The following is a 20,977-nucleotide window of genomic DNA, read 5'->3' as shown; positions in this document are numbered from 1 at the left end:
GAAATCAAGAATGTACCTTTACAACAGAAGTGAGAGGTTAGAAACAAAAGGGCAAAACCATATCTCTCTGAAGTAAAGATATTATTAATTGAGATTAAAGATGCTGGAATTAATTAGGAATGAGGATGTAATGAAAACTGCTTATAAAAGGTTTTCACAGTGAGGAAAAATGAGAGAGACTATACCTTACACACCTTTCAGATGTTCCAGGAAAGCATCCACTAGACCTAGTAATACCCCAGACAGCAGAACATGGAAAGAGGGCCAAGTGAAAAACAACATTGAATTATATCAGAGACAAGCAGGATTATGTCACAGCAACGAGAAAAGAAATATTTGGGACAGTTAAAGAGTTAGAACTCATTTTTTTACTCACATTGGCCTTTAAAAACACACAGTGTAATAGTTGAGTATTTTCTGTTTATAGAACAGGAGAGAAATCTGAAGGAGAGTTCTGTCTGTGAGTCATCTGAAAAGAAACAGTAGATTTTTGCGTTTGTTATTCAGAGATACAATATAGAAGGAAAAAAGAAAAAGAAAAAAAGAGTCTTATTAATAGGGAATCGGTAACAAGAAACTATAAAAGACTTGAGGAATTTTCAGAAATGGAAGAGGGAAAACCAACATATGTTGACACCTCAAAAGCCAGTGGATGATGGAATTTTAAGAAGAGCATACTAGATTATATCAATGACATCTGATGAAAATTGATAGCACAGGGGATTGAGTACAAGATTCAGCTAACAAGAAGGCATTTAACATTTTACAAGTGTAATTTCAGCTGAATGAGACTGGTCTGTGCTGGGCCTGGGGAAGAAAACTGGAGTGACAGGACACAGCATACACAGGAGTGAAATATAAAGTGGTGCAGCAACTGAAAAAGGAAATGGGGACACAAATGAATTTTTTTGATTAGGAGACATTAGCACAAAGTTCACAAGAAGAAGGAGAGGAACCATCCCTACTTTCATTTCTTCAAGAGAAGAGAGAAATTTCTGTCTCTCTATTCCTCCCTGCTCACTTTCTCCCAAATTTATTTAGTAAAAATCCCCAATTTTTTAGCCATATCATTACACTAACATAGCAAAGGGACATCCCAGTACTTCACTGTCGATTTTCAGCCCCTTCCTCCCAGAGGAAGTGCAGGGCAGTAAGGTGCTTTTGCACACAGATTGCTCACTAGCACTTGATAGTTAAATATGTCCCTCTATGGGTGGTTATATGAATATAACCTGTCCCTGTCCTCCTTTGAGCCAGCAGTGTCTATCCCGGTCAGCAAGCTTCTGGCTCTCTAGCCACAGATGGTCTCTCTGGTAGCATAGCTACTGACTCTGATTTTTATTGATCAGCAGCAAACAAACCTCGCTGTGCACACAAGCTCAACAGCTGCTATTTCTTGAGCAGTTCATAATTCATGCTTTCTAATTTGCTTTACCTATAGCAAGCTAACAGATATGCACTTATCTTTTGTTGAAAGCAGAAGAGAGGGCAGCAATACTGATGGCACTGGAAGTGATGACAGGCAGAATTACATTTTGTGAGTGGAAAGGTGGCAGAGTCATGCTGAGGTAAGACCAGGAGAGGGTCAAAGTCAGTGAATGTTGAAATAGCCCCTTGTACATGACCAGAGGCCAAAATGGGAACACCATTTGAAGACTGAGTTATGTAAACAGCCCTTTGACATGCAGGAGAGTTGTACCAAAGCCAGGGTTTGAACAAAGAGCTGAAGGAAGCAACAAATATTTGAGGCCTTAGGTGGGTCATGAGTATGAAAGTTAATGTCGGCGATAGTGTAGAGAAAAAGACTATGAAAGAAGAAAGAACAAAATTAAGTTGGCATGTACAGGGTAGAATGAGGTAGAGAACAAAAGGTATCAGCATGATACAGGGGTGGAAACCACAGTCAGACACAGAGAAAAGCATTAGGGAGGGAACTTGGTGCTATAAACCATTCCTAATGCATATCCTTCAGCACTTGTTTGAGCTGCTGGGTTTGCATCATACCATATTAAAACATAGCACTTTGTATGATTTTATGTTATTTGTGTGATCTCAATTCCCCTTCCAGGATATCAAGAAATAACATACCCTATTGTTTTCTGCCCATCCACAATATACCAGCATAACTGCAAGTTCACTCTCTTTTTTGTTACTCTTTGTGGGTCAAGCTTTTCTTTTTATTTTTCATTTTTCTTTATTTTAAATAAAGATTATAGATTTGTTCCATTTTTGGGTCCCCGTGTTTGTTTGCAGGTTACCTCTCTGGTGTCATTCTCTGCCTAGCATTAACCCTCAGTACTCTTAAGAGTGTCTGTTCTATTAAATTAAGTCTGAATCTGTCCCAGTTCAAGAGTGGCTGAAAATCATTACCATTCTGATGGCTGTTCAGTGTCCTTTTTTAAATGAACTGTGATCATGGTCCAACTCCTGGTGGATGGTCCATATCTCCCAAGCACTGTTACAGCTGGCACTAATTAGCACCCTCATTCTCAGTCTTAGTAGGCAGGTTAAGCACCAGATTGTGCAGTGAATTATTTTCTCACTCCTGGGTGTGATCTACCTGTGTCCAAGTTGAAGCAGAATGCAGAAGCAGCAAAGGAAAGCCCAAGTAATTACTGCTTTTGCTGTGCCATCACTGTGACTCAGGTCGACAAGGCTTTTCACATTTTGTAATCATGGAGTCAAATGTGAGTCAAAGTCACTTATGAGATGCTCTTGAAAAACTATTTCTGTTTTTATAATTCTTTAGTGAATGATAGCAATATGAAAGCTAACATAATAACAGGTTGACAGAAATATTTTATTACCTTAATTGCGGATGAGAAGTAATTCTCCAAAAAAGAAAGAGGGAACTTGTCATCCCACGCTTCAGTGGGATTCTCAGGCATATTCTGTTATTTAAGCCGAGTGCTATGAATGTCAGATGGTGGGTCCCCCAGGCTCCCTGGCAACCTGCATGCAACTAAGAAAGAGGCAACAGCTTGCTTCAAGTATCCTTCCTAGAGATGACATAGTTAGATAAACCCAACAGGGAGTATAGCACGTGGAGGGAGCAGTCTGGTAAGAGGAAACCATTCCCTGTGGGACTGGCTCCATATTGCCACATGAAATGTTCAAAACACTGCTAGCCAGGAAAGTTGAATTTATTGCTTAATGAGCAGAGGACCCGGAAAAGATCATTGACAACTGCAGTGTAAACACAACCATTTAATAGGGTGTTACTGAATGCCAAGAGGAAATTAAAAAAATCTGTCCTACAAGCAGCACTTTCTACCATATAGAATAAGATTGGAATAAATAGAGAACACATAAAGCAGCTGTAGAGAACAGATGAGACATTGGATATGGTGGAAAGAAGGGAAGAACTTATATCCAGAGGGCATTTTTTAGACTGCATTGAGTATAAGAGTTGTGTAAAAGAAAAGATGAAGGAAGACAAGTTAGCATAACAGCAGCAGAGTGACAGAAGTAACGCAAAATGACACTGTGACATTATTAAGAAGCTCAGCAACACACTCAACCTCCATCACAATGTCATCAGGACAGATGGCAACAATTGGCAAAGACAAGGCACAGCATGTCTGGAAAGCAATAAGAGCCTATAGAAGAAAAGAAATAATATGAGCAGCAATGGAAAACACAAGAGAATAGTACAGATTTTTGTAGAGGTAGAACAACAATTTACCATCCACCCTGTGCGTATTTGTCTCAACTGCCTAATACATATGACATACTTTCCCAATTTGTCAAACATTTACAAAGAATCAGGGTTTTCACAGAACTCATTACTGTACTTTACTATTCTTTTTAGTACCTGTGAGACCTATTGTGAAGGACTGCATCATGCTAGGTACTTATGTAAATATAAATTAAAAAATAATCTCTGCAAAATGAGCTTACAATCAAAATGCAGCATGAAACAAAATATTTGGGTGAAGATGCAAGGAGGTGCAGATGCAAAGAGGTATGATGAAAAAGGCTGGTCTTCTAGGAGTGTCAGCAAAGGTCAGAGAGAAATGACGAAAAGAGGAAAGTAAACCTATGGAGAATGAGGCAGTATTGGGTCATAAAGATCTCGCTTCCAAAATTAATTGGAAAAAACCAGGACAGTAACAACATACATGAAGAACATGAATGTAAAAAACAATTAACCTCAGATAGGAAACAGAAACTTTAAGAGAAAATGAAAAATGTACAATTATACCTAGCACAAGAAATAAGTAAAGAAATTTTTGAGAAACAGACCAGTTCAGCCAGAGTGGTGTATGCCAAGCAAGACACATGAAGCTTGTTCTTCCTGCACCAGGGTCATCTGTCATGAAGTTCCCTCAGCATTACTTGGCAGTATCACAAAAAATTGAGCCTCCATATCTTGAACTCCCACTGGAAGAGGAAGTTAAACTCCTCTGGCTAATTGAGCTCCTGGAAAAAAGGTTCAAATAAATCTCTACATGGTAGGGCAGTGGGTGAAAGAGGGTTGAAGAAAAAAATATTTTACTAGCCAATAGTTAGAATTACATGGGCTTTGGCTGGACACCTTTTGTCTGAGAAGGGCTATTTACATTTTTTTCTTATTAGAATTACATATCATTTATTCTTTCCTCCTTATTTTTGCACAAAGACAGATTTTAAACATGCATTGAGAGAAATTTACAGAAAGGTAGAGAGCAGAAATACATTAAAAAGGAAAGTGAGAAGCCGTATGTGGCACCAGGCCCTGCTGTTCAATTCCATGTGTGTTGGGTATTTGTTTGACCCTTCCCAGCTGTTGTGTACTTCCTGATCCCCCGGATAATATGAGCCCCTTGCCTGATCAGCTTCCAGATGCTATACTGTTCCCAATTCCTCCTGATCATAAGTCTCAACACCAACTCAGTTCCAGCTGCCATAACTCTCATCCTTCCTCACTGAAGAGCTCCCTACCCACCAGTTCCCCCAAATGTCATAACCTGCCTGACCCTCCCCAGCTGTTGCAATTCTCCCAATCCCACACTGTAAAACCTCTTTGATTTGTCCCCTTCCCAGCTGCTCTGCCCATTACCACTGAAGGCTGTGGTCCAGATCCTATCTCCTTGAAGTGTCCTACAAGTGCAAAAATTTACTATTATAGCTCACAGATTCTTTACATGATATAACTTTTCAGCCAGATTTCAGAAAAAAAAGTCTTGCTGCAATAGATTTACAGTGGTAAAAAATCCGACTTAATGTAGGTCTACCAGCATTTGGAATATTATAAAATGACATGCTATAATATAAATATAACAAAATACATACTATTTTGTATGTATTAATCAATACATATTATATTGATATGATTATATTGATATGATAAATATTATATTAATTGTATGTTATATAGCCAATATAAAATGTTGGTTTTAGAAGATTATACAGTCTACACACATAAATAAATAAAATTTAATAATGAGCACAGTATAATGCAACCAATATCCTTAAAATTTACTTTTATGTCTGGTAACTGAAATGAAACTGCACAGAAAACTGAAGCTCCCTTCACTTAAGAGCTGACCACCAAACCTAGGCCTCAGACATCTTTACCCCAGTCTAACAGCACAGTCAAAACCTTCTTAAGTTGTTTCAACTTCACATTGTAAAATTGATGCAAAGAAACACCAGCATAAAGGGAATTCAGAGGTCCTCAAAACTTCATACTGGAATAGAGAAATTTTTTTTGTATACAGATTGTTACAAGTCAAGAAAAAGATCACTGATTTTTCAAACAAAATTATTAAATACATTAAGGGAATAAGCTCATAGTTTATGTAATTTTGGTACCTCTTGAATGTACATTAAAGGATTACAAGTCACAGTTTGATACTATTTCACTTGAACAGTTTTCTCCAGAATAGCTAAAGAGTTCTCTATATTCCAATTGTTATGGTCTTCTACAAGATTCAATTATTTATTTAGAAGGAGAAGGGAAAAAACAAAACAAGACGTGTAACTCAGATCACCACTACTCTAACTCAAATAATCTATACTGAGTATATGGAGAAAGGATCTGTGCTTCAATATTTAAGTCAGCAGTACCCAAGGTAAATTGCAGCCAACACAACGTCTTCAGCTTTTCAGTAGTGGGGCTATTCCACCTCTACCCACAATTTCCCTGTTGTCCCACATACACTGTTAAAAGTGCTTTGATTTGCTATTAGCTGTCCTACCATGTTTCCTCTTATTCCACATCCATTTTATAACCCTTAACCACACATTGGTTAAGTAAAAACCAGTACCAGCTACGGTATTCCCAGCTGAGGATGTGATGCTCCACTGCAATGTGTGAGCCACAATAGTGGCTACAGGTATCAGGAGCACCAGTTTAGATAAAGATAAAGATAAAGGAATAATGGATCAAGTCTTACAAGCACATCTATGCCCTAGATTTTATAGAATCACAGATTTGGCTACATGGAGTCAACTGATGCCTGAAATAATCATCACTTTAAGTAGTTCTAGACATGAGGAACTTATAGATCTGAAAAACTGGTTATCTATGATACAGAGAAAATACAGCAATGTAACCTTTCAACATTTTGAAGAGATTCTTGCTGTTTTTTTTTTTAATTTTAAAGGCACGGACTTGCTAATAATGCTGCACAGCAGTCCCTGGAAGTGGTAAAAGACTTTTATATATGGCAATATAATCCAAGATCCATGCTTTAATGCCCCTCTGTACATACTGGGAAGAAATATGAATAAATTTATCTCAGAACTCTAAGAGAAATTGTATCTCCTAATTTCACACATTTTCTGGGCTGTTAATCTCATGACAGAAATTTCTAAAATGCTTCCATTTTTGTACAGTCATCAGTATGACAAAGGCAAAAAAACAAAAGAGGAAGCTGGAAAACCAAAATGACAGCAAAATATTTTAAGTCAGACACACATAAGTTTTCTTCAAAATTGACAAATTAATTTGTTGTCCTATAATTCTTAATTTGTAGCAAAGTGTAAAGTAACTTTAGCAAGGATTTTTGTGTTTGCATTTTTTTGATTAACAGGCTATTCTAAAATAAATTATATTAATGATATAACAGAGTGAACAAGCTAATAAAGACAGAATGCCTCAGTGTCAGTTTAGAGGCAACTATAGGCAAAACAGGCAATTTTTTTTTCAGGGAAAGAGACTTTCAGATAACTTTCCTCTAAGCCAAATTCAAATGGAATTCTTTCTACCTTATTCCCTAATAAGGCAAGGGTTAGTCATTAAATGGTTTCTTTTAGTTAACAGCCAGAGCAGCTTTTTAACATCTTCACTGTATAAGGACATAATTTCCAGTAGAAGTTTTCAGCAGAAAATGTCTGACAAGGACAATGAAGCACAGTCAAAAGGTGAGGGTGGAGAAGCAAAGAGGATGCACACTCACAACTGATAGGTTAAATGTCTACCTCAGACTTGACACTTTCTATTAGCAGCAGTCCTGTGGATGGCATTTTGATATATATTTGTCTGCAGACAAGTGAAGTTCACAAATTTGGAACAAATGCAGAAAAATTAATATTTGCACAGAAGTCAAAAATACACCCATTCTCCTTTGTGCGTGTAAGAGAGAAAAAGAAATCTCTAGTAAATCATATCTCTATGCCTAGTTTCCCATTCATAAAAGAAACAATTAGGTCATTTTCTTTCTATCACAGCATGTATAATTCCTGATGCACAAATATTTGTCATCACCTTTCTTAATGCATTTTTTCTGCACGAAATTGAAAATAATTGTTCTTTATTAATAGAATGTGTTTTGTAGCATCGGGTACTCTATTAATTTTAATCTCAATTTCAGTTACTGCTGAATACTTTCTTTTCTAGATAAGTACAACACCTTTCATTTCTGTCTTTTTCTATCCATATGTGTAGACTAGTTACAGTGAATCCCTTGGGGTCAGAAGAGACCAGAAAGCCAGGCTGATTTGTTAGGCCCCAAGGCTTGGCCTCAGGCACAAGTATGTACAGTCTGAGAGGTTCATTGTCATCCTCAGCACATATGTAATCTTTTTTATTGTTAATGGAAGGGATGCACTTACACTGAAAGACCTGATATTTTGTTGTTTACCCATTAAGAATATAAGAAATAGAGAGCAGAATTATCCAACCAGACAAGGAAATCTCTCCCCAGGGTGTGTTTTTGCAGAGGAGTGACCTGGGATCCAACTTTTGAAATGAGAACTGCGATGTGTTCTTAAACCGACATATGCTTGATATATATTATTAGTGACAGCTTCTCCCAAAACCCAGAGCAGGGCCAGTGGACTATTCAAAGAGAACCACACCAGCCAGGTCCTGGCACAGTAGGTGTAGTTGACATTGACACAGTAAAGTTGTTCACAAATGAGAACAGGAAGTAGAGATATATCTCAAGAGGAGTTGCTCTGAACTGGATTCTGCTCTGTTATGCTTAAGGATATATCTCCTGCAAAGGAGATACATTATCCAATTCTGTTCATCCAGCTGAGGCTACCTAAAGTTTGACACTCAAGTGAGGGAGTAAAAGGAATTACTACAGGCTACCCAAAATTACATTCAAAACTTGATACACAACATTTTAAAATCACTGCATTCCTTTTAAATCAAATCCCTGATGTCGCATGGTATAAAGACTCATGTTCCACTTCTGTAAATGTTAGTCAGGGGCCTATGTTTATGTTTGAAAATATCCACAACAGGGATATCAGGAGTGCTACTGGCTCAGTTCAAATCATCCTCAAGTGTTTTTTGCTTCACACTCTCCTGTTTTAAGGCAGCCCATTTCCATACTTCATTGTTCAGTCATGCAGTCTGCCATGAGGAAGAGGAAGATGAGCAGAGAGGCAGTGCTAACCAGTGACTCCCTGTACATGCTGTGGACGAAACAAGACTGTCCTGGGCTGGAAGATGCTATTCCACAGCATAATTTAGTTTGCAGCAGTTCATCCTGGGCTAAACTGGCTGTTTCCAACTCAGAAGCCTGCCAGATGGCTGTAGCTGTCTGGGCACCCTTATCATACATAAGATGACTGGGACAGCGACCGGCTCTGCTGGTGAGTCACTAAAGATGGGACAAATGGGAGCTGATCAGGATGGCAATTCCACTGAAGTGAGGATTGCAGCCTTGGATCAACAGCTCTCAGCCAGCTGTCACAGCACAAGCATGTACTGTTAGTGAAGGAAGGGAGGGACGAGGAAGGAAGCTGTGGTTTGACTGAAAGGTGAGATTTTCTAAAGATTTGGAAATAGAATTTCCATGGGAAATAGGATTCAGTAGTTTTATAAGTCCTTGGATGTAAAAATAATATTTTTTATTAATTGTCTCATTATTTCACTGACAGGATTTAAACAATTTTAAGAGCATATGCAGAGACAACAAGGCAGACAGAAGTACTATGTTTGTATACAAATGACCTTAAACTGCGGCTCCATGAGAGTTTCATCAATCTAACAAAGTATTGTAGAATCAAAGTCCAGCATTTTCTGGCAACTAATCCATAGAGAATAAATTACATAAGTTATTTCTTTGCCCCTTCAGGATTCAGGAAGAAAGATGTTTACCAAGGGACATGGCAGTTGTATATGGGTTTGGAAATATTATTCCTATTGTTGTTAGCAGTGTTGGTTTTACTGCTGTTGTCGTTATTATTATTATTATTATTATTATTATTATATTTTCTCCTAAAAGTGAATCCCCCCTCATATTTGGATGATTAGACCACATTTAGCCAACACTCCACCAGCTAGAAAAGCCTTCTTCCTTTGTATATTCAGAACAAGTTTCATGAGAAGTATCTCAGAAACATCTGCCTTCATTATAATTATATTTCTATTTCAGCTGCACCAAGCTATTTACAGATGAGCCTGTTCATAAAGAGCTTTATAATTAAGCAAACAGAAATATCTTTTTATAGGATGCAGATCTAGGGGTGATAATCACACACAAAATACACAGCAACAGTTGCAAATAGAGTGTTTAATGCTAGTTATATAGTTAGTGATGTGCTCAATAAAGCCTGACATGTCTTTGTTCCTAAATGTAAGAAAATATGGTCTTTACTGCACAACTGTGTAAACTGCCTTTTTCATATACAAAAGGCCATACATTTAAGGGGCTATGGCTTGAAAACAAGTCCTCATGTCTCCAATGCAATATGATTATCAAGCCCTTGGTGGAAAAAGGAGCTGACAGCAAACATATGAATTTCAGATATGTGACATCTTCCTTATGCATGAACTGTGACCTGATATTTACGCTGCTGGACACCAAAAGACAGAAAAGTGAAATGAGAAAGTATTGGCAGAAGGAAAAGAGACAATCTATTATTTACTGAAATTACTGTCTAAGGTCTTTTCACAGCGTGTGTGCTCCAGAAATTCAACTTTATCTATTCTGAAGAACATATTTGTCACTTACTTCTCTCAAGATTGCAAACTTGCTCTTTTGCAGCATTTTCTTGGAAATTTTATAACCATTTGTAGAGCAACAAGTGGGTTTGTAAACTGAACTGCTGTGATACACCATATGAATCCCAAGTGTGAGCAACATGCCAAAGAAAACCACACAAAGATTAAATTAAACTATACATGACACCTCATTTTTCAAAAAAAGATTTTATTTGTAGGAATTTTTATAGTGGGTTTTTTTTCCATTCTCACATTTAAATCAGCCAAAATAGATGTCTGAAAGAAGACAGCAGAAAGCAGGCCCCTAGATACAACCTAAAAAATAGCTATGAACAGAAGTGATGAGTACAACAACATAGTTGCTAAGATCTTTACTAAATCATGTGGAATCACTTTAATATATGTATTCCAGGTAACCTAAATAGTCTAATTGGGTTTAGAAATGGCTTTATTTCTAAACCCTGGAACATATTATAAATATTTAGTGAGATATTGCTAGAAGGATTTGAAAGAGAAATGTGAGGAAAATTTCAGTATTTATCAATATCCTTTAGTATGAGCTCTTCCAAGGGTTTCTACTTCATGCTGTTTCATGCTTTCTACTTCAAGTTGTTTTTACATATTCAACATGGGTACTTTGCCTCCCTAGAGCAGCTCTCCTTTGTCTGTTGACTACACAGAGTGAGGCATAGAGCTACAAGTGTGCCACGAAAATATTCTCTGTAGTCAACTACACCACCTCCAAATTGGTTTCATCATTGCTATACCATGGATTTCAGAAAGCATTAAGTGGTTCTTATGATCATGTTAGACAAACAATCTGAATCTTAATGATGGGATTACAGAAGTGTTCTGATGCCTGATTTGTATTTCTCTTTAACTTCTGTTTAAAGACTCTCCCAGTAAGCATCCAAAAATCACTTCATTAAATTCCTTGAAACCAAAATCTGAACAGTAGTTAAGCACTGGGTAAGTTGTGACATTCCCTTCTTTCTCCAAACAGCATGTTATACTCATTTCTCCAGAATTCTCAATCAAGCTCTGAGAGAAAGACATCTTGCTGTCCTCTCCTGCAATGAAGCATAATGGAGTCAAGAACTGTCACTCTTAGGTGCCCCAACAATACAAATAACAGTATAATATTTCTTCATCTGCAGAACTGCACAGAGCAAGGGACTCAAATAGAGAAAAGTATTAAGTAAACAATACTGTTTCTCTATTATGTTGTCATGCACTAAAAGCAAGCTTGTTTTTTCATTATCAAAGGGTTTCTGGTTTAAATTACAGAGGGGGAAAGAAATATGTCTAAGTGAGGTTACAAGATGTTTCTTGCCTACAATTTGGGCTGCAAAATCTCAGAGAAAATACTGTCCCAAGGGATTGATGCTATTAAAAAATATGACAGAAACCATATCTCAGATAAAATTGGGCAAGAACCAGGCAATCTCCTGATGATCAACATGATCAATCCCTGAAGCCTGGCTCAATGTGTGACTGTTAAGCTGCCCTGAAATCTCAAGTCACACACACAGAAAATTGAAAGCATCATTGCTGTCTGTTTCAGGTTTGTTCCAGTTGTAGCTTCCTAGCATCATTGTCCCTGTCAAACAGAATCCAAATGAACTGATATTTCTAAAATTAGAGCTACACTTCATTAACTTTTTTAGTCTTCAGCTTGTGAGACTAAGAACACAGACCTAGATTTTGGTTGAAATTCCCAACTGGATAAAGTGTGGAAAGAGAAATGTTAAAGAAGAAATTAAAATTGATCTTATTGATGGTTTCCATCACCTCTCTCCATCCTCCAATATGAAGTTGGAAACAATGCAAATGGAAAACATCTGATTCTTGAAGTCTTTGCTCCCAGAGGTGCCGGTTCTGGGTTAAGCATTCACTTTCTGGCTCATTCCCAGCTTGCTATCAACTCACATTACTGCACTGTTCCAGACCAAATCCAACTCCACATAAGAATGTTAAATGATAGAAATGGAGGAATTATAATGAAACAGCTTTCTATCAATTACTTTTGATTGTGTCTGACAGCTGAATTTAAATAACTGCTGGCAAGCATCAATTACTGGTGACTACTGGATAGCCTTTCTAGCTGAACAAGTAATACAGCTAGCTGTGTGTACATCAGGTGGGCTAAAGATTTCATGATAACCCCAAAGCTGCAAATGAAAACCTGTCACTATTAAGTCTGAAATGCTGGTAGAGTCTGTGGGAGATGCAAGTGTCAGTGCTGTAAGTGCTGTCTCAGGGCCAGCAACATGGCAGGAGGTTTTAGGTGTTGTCATATTCTCACGTGTCAAATCATCTGCTCCGTACTGTCCTTATGGTGTGGTCAGAACCTTATAATAGAACTCTTTGATGCAATTCAGTGCGGGCTGGATGAAAGAATAACTTATAGTAGACAAATACAAAGCCTCTTAACTAGGGTTGTGATGTGTTCTGTGTGGGTTATGTTTCATCAGCATATTCATAGCATGCGCCTCTGACAGATCTGAGTTTGAGTCTCAAGGTGTGAAAGTGTCAAGCTATCATCAAGTCCCATTTTCCCATGCATCAAGTTTCTTATGTTTATCAGGAGAGGAGAGCTATAAAGCTCTCCAGAGTGGGTATCTTCTACTGTGACTGTGAAAAAGAAGAACAAGGATGAGAGTTGTAGCTGCCTTTATCAGTCTTCTCAGCCAAACAAGAGTTTTTCACTTAGGTTCTGCAAGAACCTGGCAATGGAGCTCCCAAGTTCTTGTCAGTATCAGAAGGAAAGGCATCTAGTCTTTCCACGTCTTTTAAAATGACAGAAAATCCTTATGGCAGAAAATTAGACATGGAAGGAATTATCTTGGACAATGCACATTGTTGTCACAGTCTATCATCCCCATTGTTAATGTGATGTGTGTGGTCTCCAGTATCTGAACTGTGAGAATAACAGCAGTATGGCAAAAATAATAATGTTTATAATATCTAATTCATGGAATTTCATTTAGATAGTTTTTAAACTATCCTTAAAAAAAAAAAAAAAAAAAAAAAAAGAGTTAATTAAGGCTTCAGCTGAAAACTTGGGGTGAATTGGGAGAGTCAGAATCTGAGAATGAAAGATAGCCAAGTTAAAAGCAGTGGTCTGTTGAGACATAGCTTAAGATGAGGGGGATTAAACAAGTAAGAACAGTCTTATGCATGTATTCTGCAATAGAAAACGATGTTTTATTTACCTTTTCTAAATGTCTCTACAATTTTTCTTTCTGGAAAGCTTAACCCGTCGTTAGGGTAATTGTGCTTGTTTAATAGGCAAGTCCACGTGAAACTGAAAAATACAATTCAGAATAATAAATGATCACTGCAATAAATATCCAGTTAAACTGAGATGGCCACAGAAAGCCGAGTACAGTGGTAGGCAAGGGACTGATGCCTTGTTGTCTAAAATGTCACTTTTCTTCTGACATTTGGAGCTCCAGGTTTTTGGGAGCAGCAGATCCAACTGCAGGAAGGCAATACATCTGCTCCTGCTCCTTCGCTCCACCACCCCAGCTCCCTGTTCTGGCACTACCATGGCATGACAACAGTCAGTCCCCCACAGCACTTGCTCTATACCATGGTCAGAGACTGGGAGAGACAGTTCCTTTTCCCCATGGTCACAGTCTCAGCCCCTGGTGACCCCTAAACATGGGCAACTCAAGAGTCAGGGACAGAGGGAGCCCCAATGAGTTCGTAAGGACAGGGGAAGATCTAAGCTTAGCAAACAAGAAAGAAGTTGTGGCAAGCTGGTCAAAAGAACTTCCCTGGACTGCGTTAGCCAAAATCCTTTGTGAAAGAAATTATTAATAACAGATGCATCTATACAGCCGAAAACAAAATCCTATTTTATCTATATATATTTGTTTTAAAAGAGCAGAAGGCCGTTCAAAGCCAAATCAATAGTGGTACTACTGGAACTCATTTGGAAGGGACAATGTTTGGCCTATTGTGTTAAATTCCTGAGGGTTTGCCTATTTTTGTATCAGATTACAGCTTTATTAGGTACAACTGTTTTTACATTGCATTTTTGTGATTAATGATGCTAAAAGGATTTTGGCATTTCAAATGTTGTACACAAACCTAATGGGCAAAATCTTCTGTAAACTTTTTCTAAGCTCTTGGCAAACTTTCCTCGGGAGCAAATATTAACTCCAGATAGTGTTTATTAGCTTTTATAAAATAATCGCTGTAATAGTGGCATGTAATTGCTAGAGGTAAGGGAACATCCAGGCCAAGAATTAATCAAGTTTGAGCTCCTTAATAGAGAAGAGGTCAGGAACAATTTATTTTCTGCTCAGTTTGTATTTAAAATAATGCATTTTTCCTCTGATTTTTGTTTCATATAGCAAGAGTGATTTCATACACAATATTCCCTGTATAAATTGTGTTCTTAACTAGAGATATGTCTGAACAGCAGAGTGTAGGACCCGCTTCATACTCTGACAAAGTGTAGAGGCATTTGGACTTTAGATATTAATTTGCACATTATGTGGGGTAGAACAAACACAACATTCAAATCTGACTTCAGCTCCATTGCCTTTTTTATCCTCTTCCCAAGCTTTGCATGTTTCTGTAGGGAGGTTTTTATTCTAGAGTGTCCTGACAGCACCAGGCAAATGAGAACTTCTTCAAAGATCTTCAAAGGGATCAGAACTAGTATGCCAGACTCATTAAGCTTTTACTTGCAATAAATTACAAGGTATAGTTGATAAAAAAAATTCACATCAGGAGGAATACTACCATGACTTCTTTTATATGGTGTCTTTCATGTAACAGGCATAAAAGTCTCTCTCAATTGCTCTAGAAAGTAAGCAACGCCTTCCTATTGAACCACTTTGTGCCAGTGTCTTCTTGATCAGAAACAGTGCTGAAACAGTCTTTTGAAAAGAGACATGAGGAAGGGTTAAATCATGAATATAGACATATCTAAGATGAAACCAGGTGAAAAAAAGCCTGGAATTGCCCCTGAAAAAAGGACTTCTGAGTTTAGCTCAGTATAAACTAAATATAGGCCACTATATAACCTCACAATTTGGGATACTAAGTAAGGGAGATCTATCATTTAGGGTTGATGATACTCCAGACACCTCTAGTTCCCACTCTATGTGCAGTGAAGCTGTTAGTCATGCTTTTCTTTGATGTTAAAGCCATAACGTAAGTTGCATATCAGGAGATGTGATCTCTCAAGCTGCATTAAGACATCCAAGTTCAGCTTCAACACAGGAGACAAGATCTTCTTGTTAGCTCAGTTGACATCTCTGCAAAATCAAATGTGCTTTGGACCTTTGACCACTGAGGGTGACAAACTTGGAATGGTCTGTGTCCATATTTGGACAGGAGCAAACAACCAAAGCAAGGTGGTTGCATCTAAAATGCTTTCTGGGTAAAGTCAACTCTGCATTCCTATCTGGAAATTATCTGGGAGAATGCCAGTTTTCTCTGGAGAATTCCATGCCTGTGCTAAGCCTAACAATTTAACAGCATGGGTAACTAACTGAGTTCTGGTAACTGATTTTGTATGCTGAAGCTGGTAATTCACTAGGAAACAGAAGCTTCATGTATAATTATTCATAGGGAATTGTTTTGTCAGTTTGTTCTGGGAAACAAAGACATACTTAGTCACAGGCCAGACCTGGAATCTTCCATTTTTTCTCTTTGAAAAAGCAGTGGAACTTGCTATGGAAGTTTTAAGGCAAGGGTCTTACCAACAGCATGAAGTGCTGGATAAGCAGGAATCAAACGCACGATATGCGAATGTGGAAACCCAACCATTCTCTAGTGCTAAATTTCTTATTTCTGTTTAAAAGAGCTCACAGAAACTAGCCCATTCTCCTTTTATAATCTGTTGAACATCAGCCATCAATCATATTTAATGTATATAAACACCTCTGTACAAAATCATAGGGGATTCTAATTCAAATAAAACTATTAACTATAAGCTTTGAAACCCTTTTCTTATAATCATAAGATTTGCCTTTAGATTTGTCCTGATCAAATCAAAGTTATTTCAATGTTATTATTTTCCTAACCCTAGCTTCGTAGCATATACTGTGAAATCACAATACTGTACAGAGAAACATTGTAAATGGATAATGACTTGCAGTTGTTATGCATTACATCATGGAAAGCAGCTTTTCCCACTTCTTGATTCTGGAGCTTCACTTAGAAAACCTGCTATTTCAGTGCCTCATGGGGCTCCCCAGCTCCACAGGTGTCAAAGCCTTCTATTTATCTAAATCTCTTCTGCTATCAGCTGTGGAAAAGGTAGTATTAAATCTAAATATGTAAGCCTTTCCAGACCTGGACCTCATCCAACTCCATGCAGACCCACACAGGTGTCTCTGAACACTGATTTCCAGGGCTCCAAGGGAATACAGATCAGAAAAGCCCACACTGACCCTCTCCAGAACCAGCACAGGCTAAAGATTAGTTTATTTACATGGGCTGTATGTCTAATGATTGCCCTGCAAGGTACACCTGACTGGATACAAAACAGTGGTAATTTTTATAAACTTTCATATTGGATGGTCTTTTTGGAGAACTAAATGTGGGCATGTAACTCCTACCCAAAAATATAATCACTTATGTACCACAACATGACACTTACATAGAAAGAGGGAGAGAGTGGAGTACTTCACAGGAGTACTGTTAAGTAACATTTACAGAAGTCCAGAGTAACACAATTGCTTTCAGCATTCCTCAGAAAAATCTTTAACAGGCCTTGAAGAAACAAAAGGAGTTTTCTTGCTTCTCAACTTGGCTAACCACCATAGCAGCCTAAGTAAAGAATTTTCATTCAGGTAAGAATATCTGCAAGAGAAATGGAAAATGTAAGAGAGAAAAGAATCCTCCTCTCCCTCTGCAGCTGGCCAGAGACTGAGCCAGCATTTCTGACATTAGGACCACTGCAAATGGCAGCATGCAACAGACAGCCTGAGTTCTCACTCCACCATACATACCAGCATTCAAAAAAGTTCATATTTGTACCAAATTATGGCCCTAGTGAGAACAAATGCCATAGAATTTTTATCGTAATGCAATTTTATATTGCATATATAAGAATACAGTGCTCACTGTGAAGTTGAGTAAAGCTAAAAATTCATCCCTAAAAAATCTGTGCAATGTTGTGTTTGACAGTACAGGACAAATATAATTCATGAATAGAAAAAGACAGAAGAAATGCAGAGAAAGGGCAAAGGAGAAAATGATAACACGAGATATTCACCTGAAAAGGCATTCATCAAAAATTATAGGTTTCATCCATTTCTGGTCACTTAATATATCTCCGTGGAAAAAATTGCTTTTAAAATGAAAATACACATCTCAGAAGTAAACATGGTTTTCTGACAGGAGCAGGCAACACAGAAGAAGCACAGTGACAAAGCCTGAAGTACATGTAGGACAAGACAAAGTTTGCTTCAGTGTAGACATGATCTATGGGGAGAGACAAGGCCTCCTTTCTCTAAGCATCCCTGAGACCATTTTTGTGGGATCCTAGAAAAGGGGACCTGCTGGCATATGTACCTCTGCATCTTCACCACTGGCAGTACATTATGAGAAGGGAAAAAAAACCACTAACTTGATTTCCAGTCCCTAAGGAATCTTCTCTGATTCAGTAGAAATCAAAGTGTCCTGGGGAGCAGGTTTGCACACTGAGGCACACACACAGACACACAGCAAAGCCACACTTCTGGGATTGTGCCTGTTCTCTTTCACCAGTCAGGCAGCACTTTCATGTGCTGCCTTTGCAGCGATGGTGTTAGATATGTATGTTTCAGAAATTAAGTGAACCATAGGATGAAACTCTAGCTGTAATTTTATAATAGCTTATTGTTATGTCGCTGTGATACTCCAGTAAGTAAATATTGTTTATAAAATCTTTTTCTAAATGTGTAATATCTACAGGGCACTGAACACTTTACTAATGATTAAAAACCAAAGTCCTTGTTTTAAAGGTTCATAATCTAAATGAAAAGTATAGGCTCAAGACAGATTATGTGGTGTAAGAAGCAAGCTAGCAGACAAAAAAATGTGGTACTTTTTAGAGAAAAATAAAAATCAACATTTCAAAAAAAACCAGAAAAAAATCCCACCTATTACAGCCACAAAAAGAAAGCATTTTCAAATGTTCCATGTTTCTCAGTTATGTTCTTTTGGGGTCTATTTTCATCCCCTTTTTTGCAAAGCTTTCAGCCTGTGACTGAACTGAAACTAGCCAATCTTTCTGGTTCATGTATATTAGCTCAGTGCTGTTAGGTTTGTTTCTCCAAAACAGCAGGGTGCTGGGATTTTTTAAAGGTTTCCACAGAAATTAAGAGGAGAGGCATATAATACCTTCAACTCAAATTTATTTCTTTTAATTCATTTTATATGCACTTGGGGCCTAAATAACTCAAGAGTAATTACTGAAAAGTAGCCCATTGTGTGACTTGCACCCCTTTGTGAGCAGCTATTGCCTTAACTCCAGATGCAGAGTGTTTTGTAACATGACTACGCTCCATATTCCCTTTGTGGAGCATACAGACAAGCAGTGAATCCATTTTTCACCTGCATGCCAGAATAGCTAAGCATATGTGTACAGTTACCCATTTAAATAAAGGCCAGCAATTAATTACTGCTACTAGAAGGAGCACAGACACACCACCTCACAACTGTCTCTCTAAATAGTAGTACCTCCCAAGCCTACCCCAATAACAGATTAAAGTTGCTCCTCATAACACAATGTAGTCTTTAATATTTTGACTAATAAATGCCAACCTCTGGAAATGTGGTCTTGCATAATAGCAGCAATGACAAGCAAGAAATTTTAAGCATTCATTCAAGTTGCTGGTGGCTCGACAACTTTAAGACATACATTTATTTGAACAGAGTTCACTTTGAGCAGGACAAAAAAAGGCATCTCACACAAAAAAATTCACGCAGCTGCACAATGTACATATCATTATTCCAGGTCTACAAAGGCTGTGTGAAATACAAATCAATGTGCAAGGGTTATCAGAGTGAAAGGGCAGAAATGAGAAGAATCTGGAACCAGCTACCCACATTTCTCTAAGCTAGACAATATCTTTCTTCTCTTCATTTTTCCTCTCCATTACAAGCATCTGGAAAAAAAATTAATAAGGTGTGTTGGGAGGGGAGTCATGTCTGAAACCTTTTTCCTTTGCTTCAATAAGCTAGAAATCTTGGGATCTCTAATAGCTGAGATCTTTTCCTCCTCCGTGCAAAGAAAGGGGGATGGGGTTTTCCTTCCTCAGCACAACGGGGTTTTTTATTATTATTTTAATTTCTTTAAAATTTTATTTCTATTTTTATTATACAGAGACTGGTGGCTCTTTCTCTTAGAAACATTCTTTGATCAGAAAACATTTGTTAGGAAATTAGATTTTTGATAAAGGAATTAAACCAGTACTGTTCTTGGGATGTTTTTTGCTTAGATTTTCCATGTAATTCTGAATCAACATTGCATTATGTAATACAGACAGTCACACATTTGTCTGAACACACTCATATACTATAATGTAGTCTCAGAATTTAATTCCTTTAATATATATATTCAAATATATATAAAAGACACAAAGACACAAACTACAACTAAAAAAATAACAAATGGCAGAACTATCATTGTTCATGAAAACTTAATTCATCCTCCCTTTGGGAACATATATATCATGAGACAGTACAAGATTTGATAACTGCACCACCTCCTATTTTTGCCTAGGACCTGGACTCATTCTCCTTGCCTTCTTCATTCAGTATGTGATGGCATGAAGTCATGTGCTGGCTATAGGATTATTAACTTCTTTCTGAGCATTATGGTCATCCTGTCACCAGAGTAACTGAATTATTCTCAAACAGGGGTGAATATATCTGCTTGGCACCACAAGAGTATTAAAAAAAAGAAAAAATAACAATAATAATACTACTATATAACTTAGGAATAAATGACATATTAATCACTAAGTTAAAATTATTCCATGTCCCATACATAGGATTACAACCAATAATACTGTCATATGGAACTAAATCTGTCCAACATGATCTTTGACAAGTCCACAATACAAACTTTGTTCATTTGGGCCAAACAGGAAACTAAGCATTACAGTAAATAATCTATTTTTCTTTGTGTTCATCAAGTCCTACCATAAACCTAACTGACAAGTCTTCAACTAACCATGTTCCTAAGCACCACCACTCAGCCAGTCCAACCATTCAGCCCTGAGTAATTTTTTCAATCCTCTTCTATCTGTGGCTCCTGTAACTGAACAAGCCATTGCCTGAACTGGAACTTTCTCCTCAGCACCTTTCTGGGAAAATGAAAGGCATCTGCACATGCCTGCCATGTCCTATGTGCTGAATTTGATATCATTTGGAGGAAAGACATCTATGCCTTGCTAATGTATATTGTCCATCTTCACTTTGAGTGCATATGTTTATAACAGAGCACTCAATTTAAGAATGGCCACCAGTGTCTCACTGAGATACTGATGTTTCCCTTTCCCAAGCCTTCGTATCTTGGGGCTTTATAGGTCAGCTTCCTAGTGAATAAGTAAAAACTCAGGGATAATCTAAGAA

This window comes from Poecile atricapillus, chromosome 3 (assembly GCF_030490865.1).
Source record: "Poecile atricapillus isolate bPoeAtr1 chromosome 3, bPoeAtr1.hap1, whole genome shotgun sequence".
NCBI lineage: Eukaryota > Metazoa > Chordata > Aves > Passeriformes > Paridae > Poecile > Poecile atricapillus.
Note: the sequence above shows the minus strand (reverse complement) of the source record.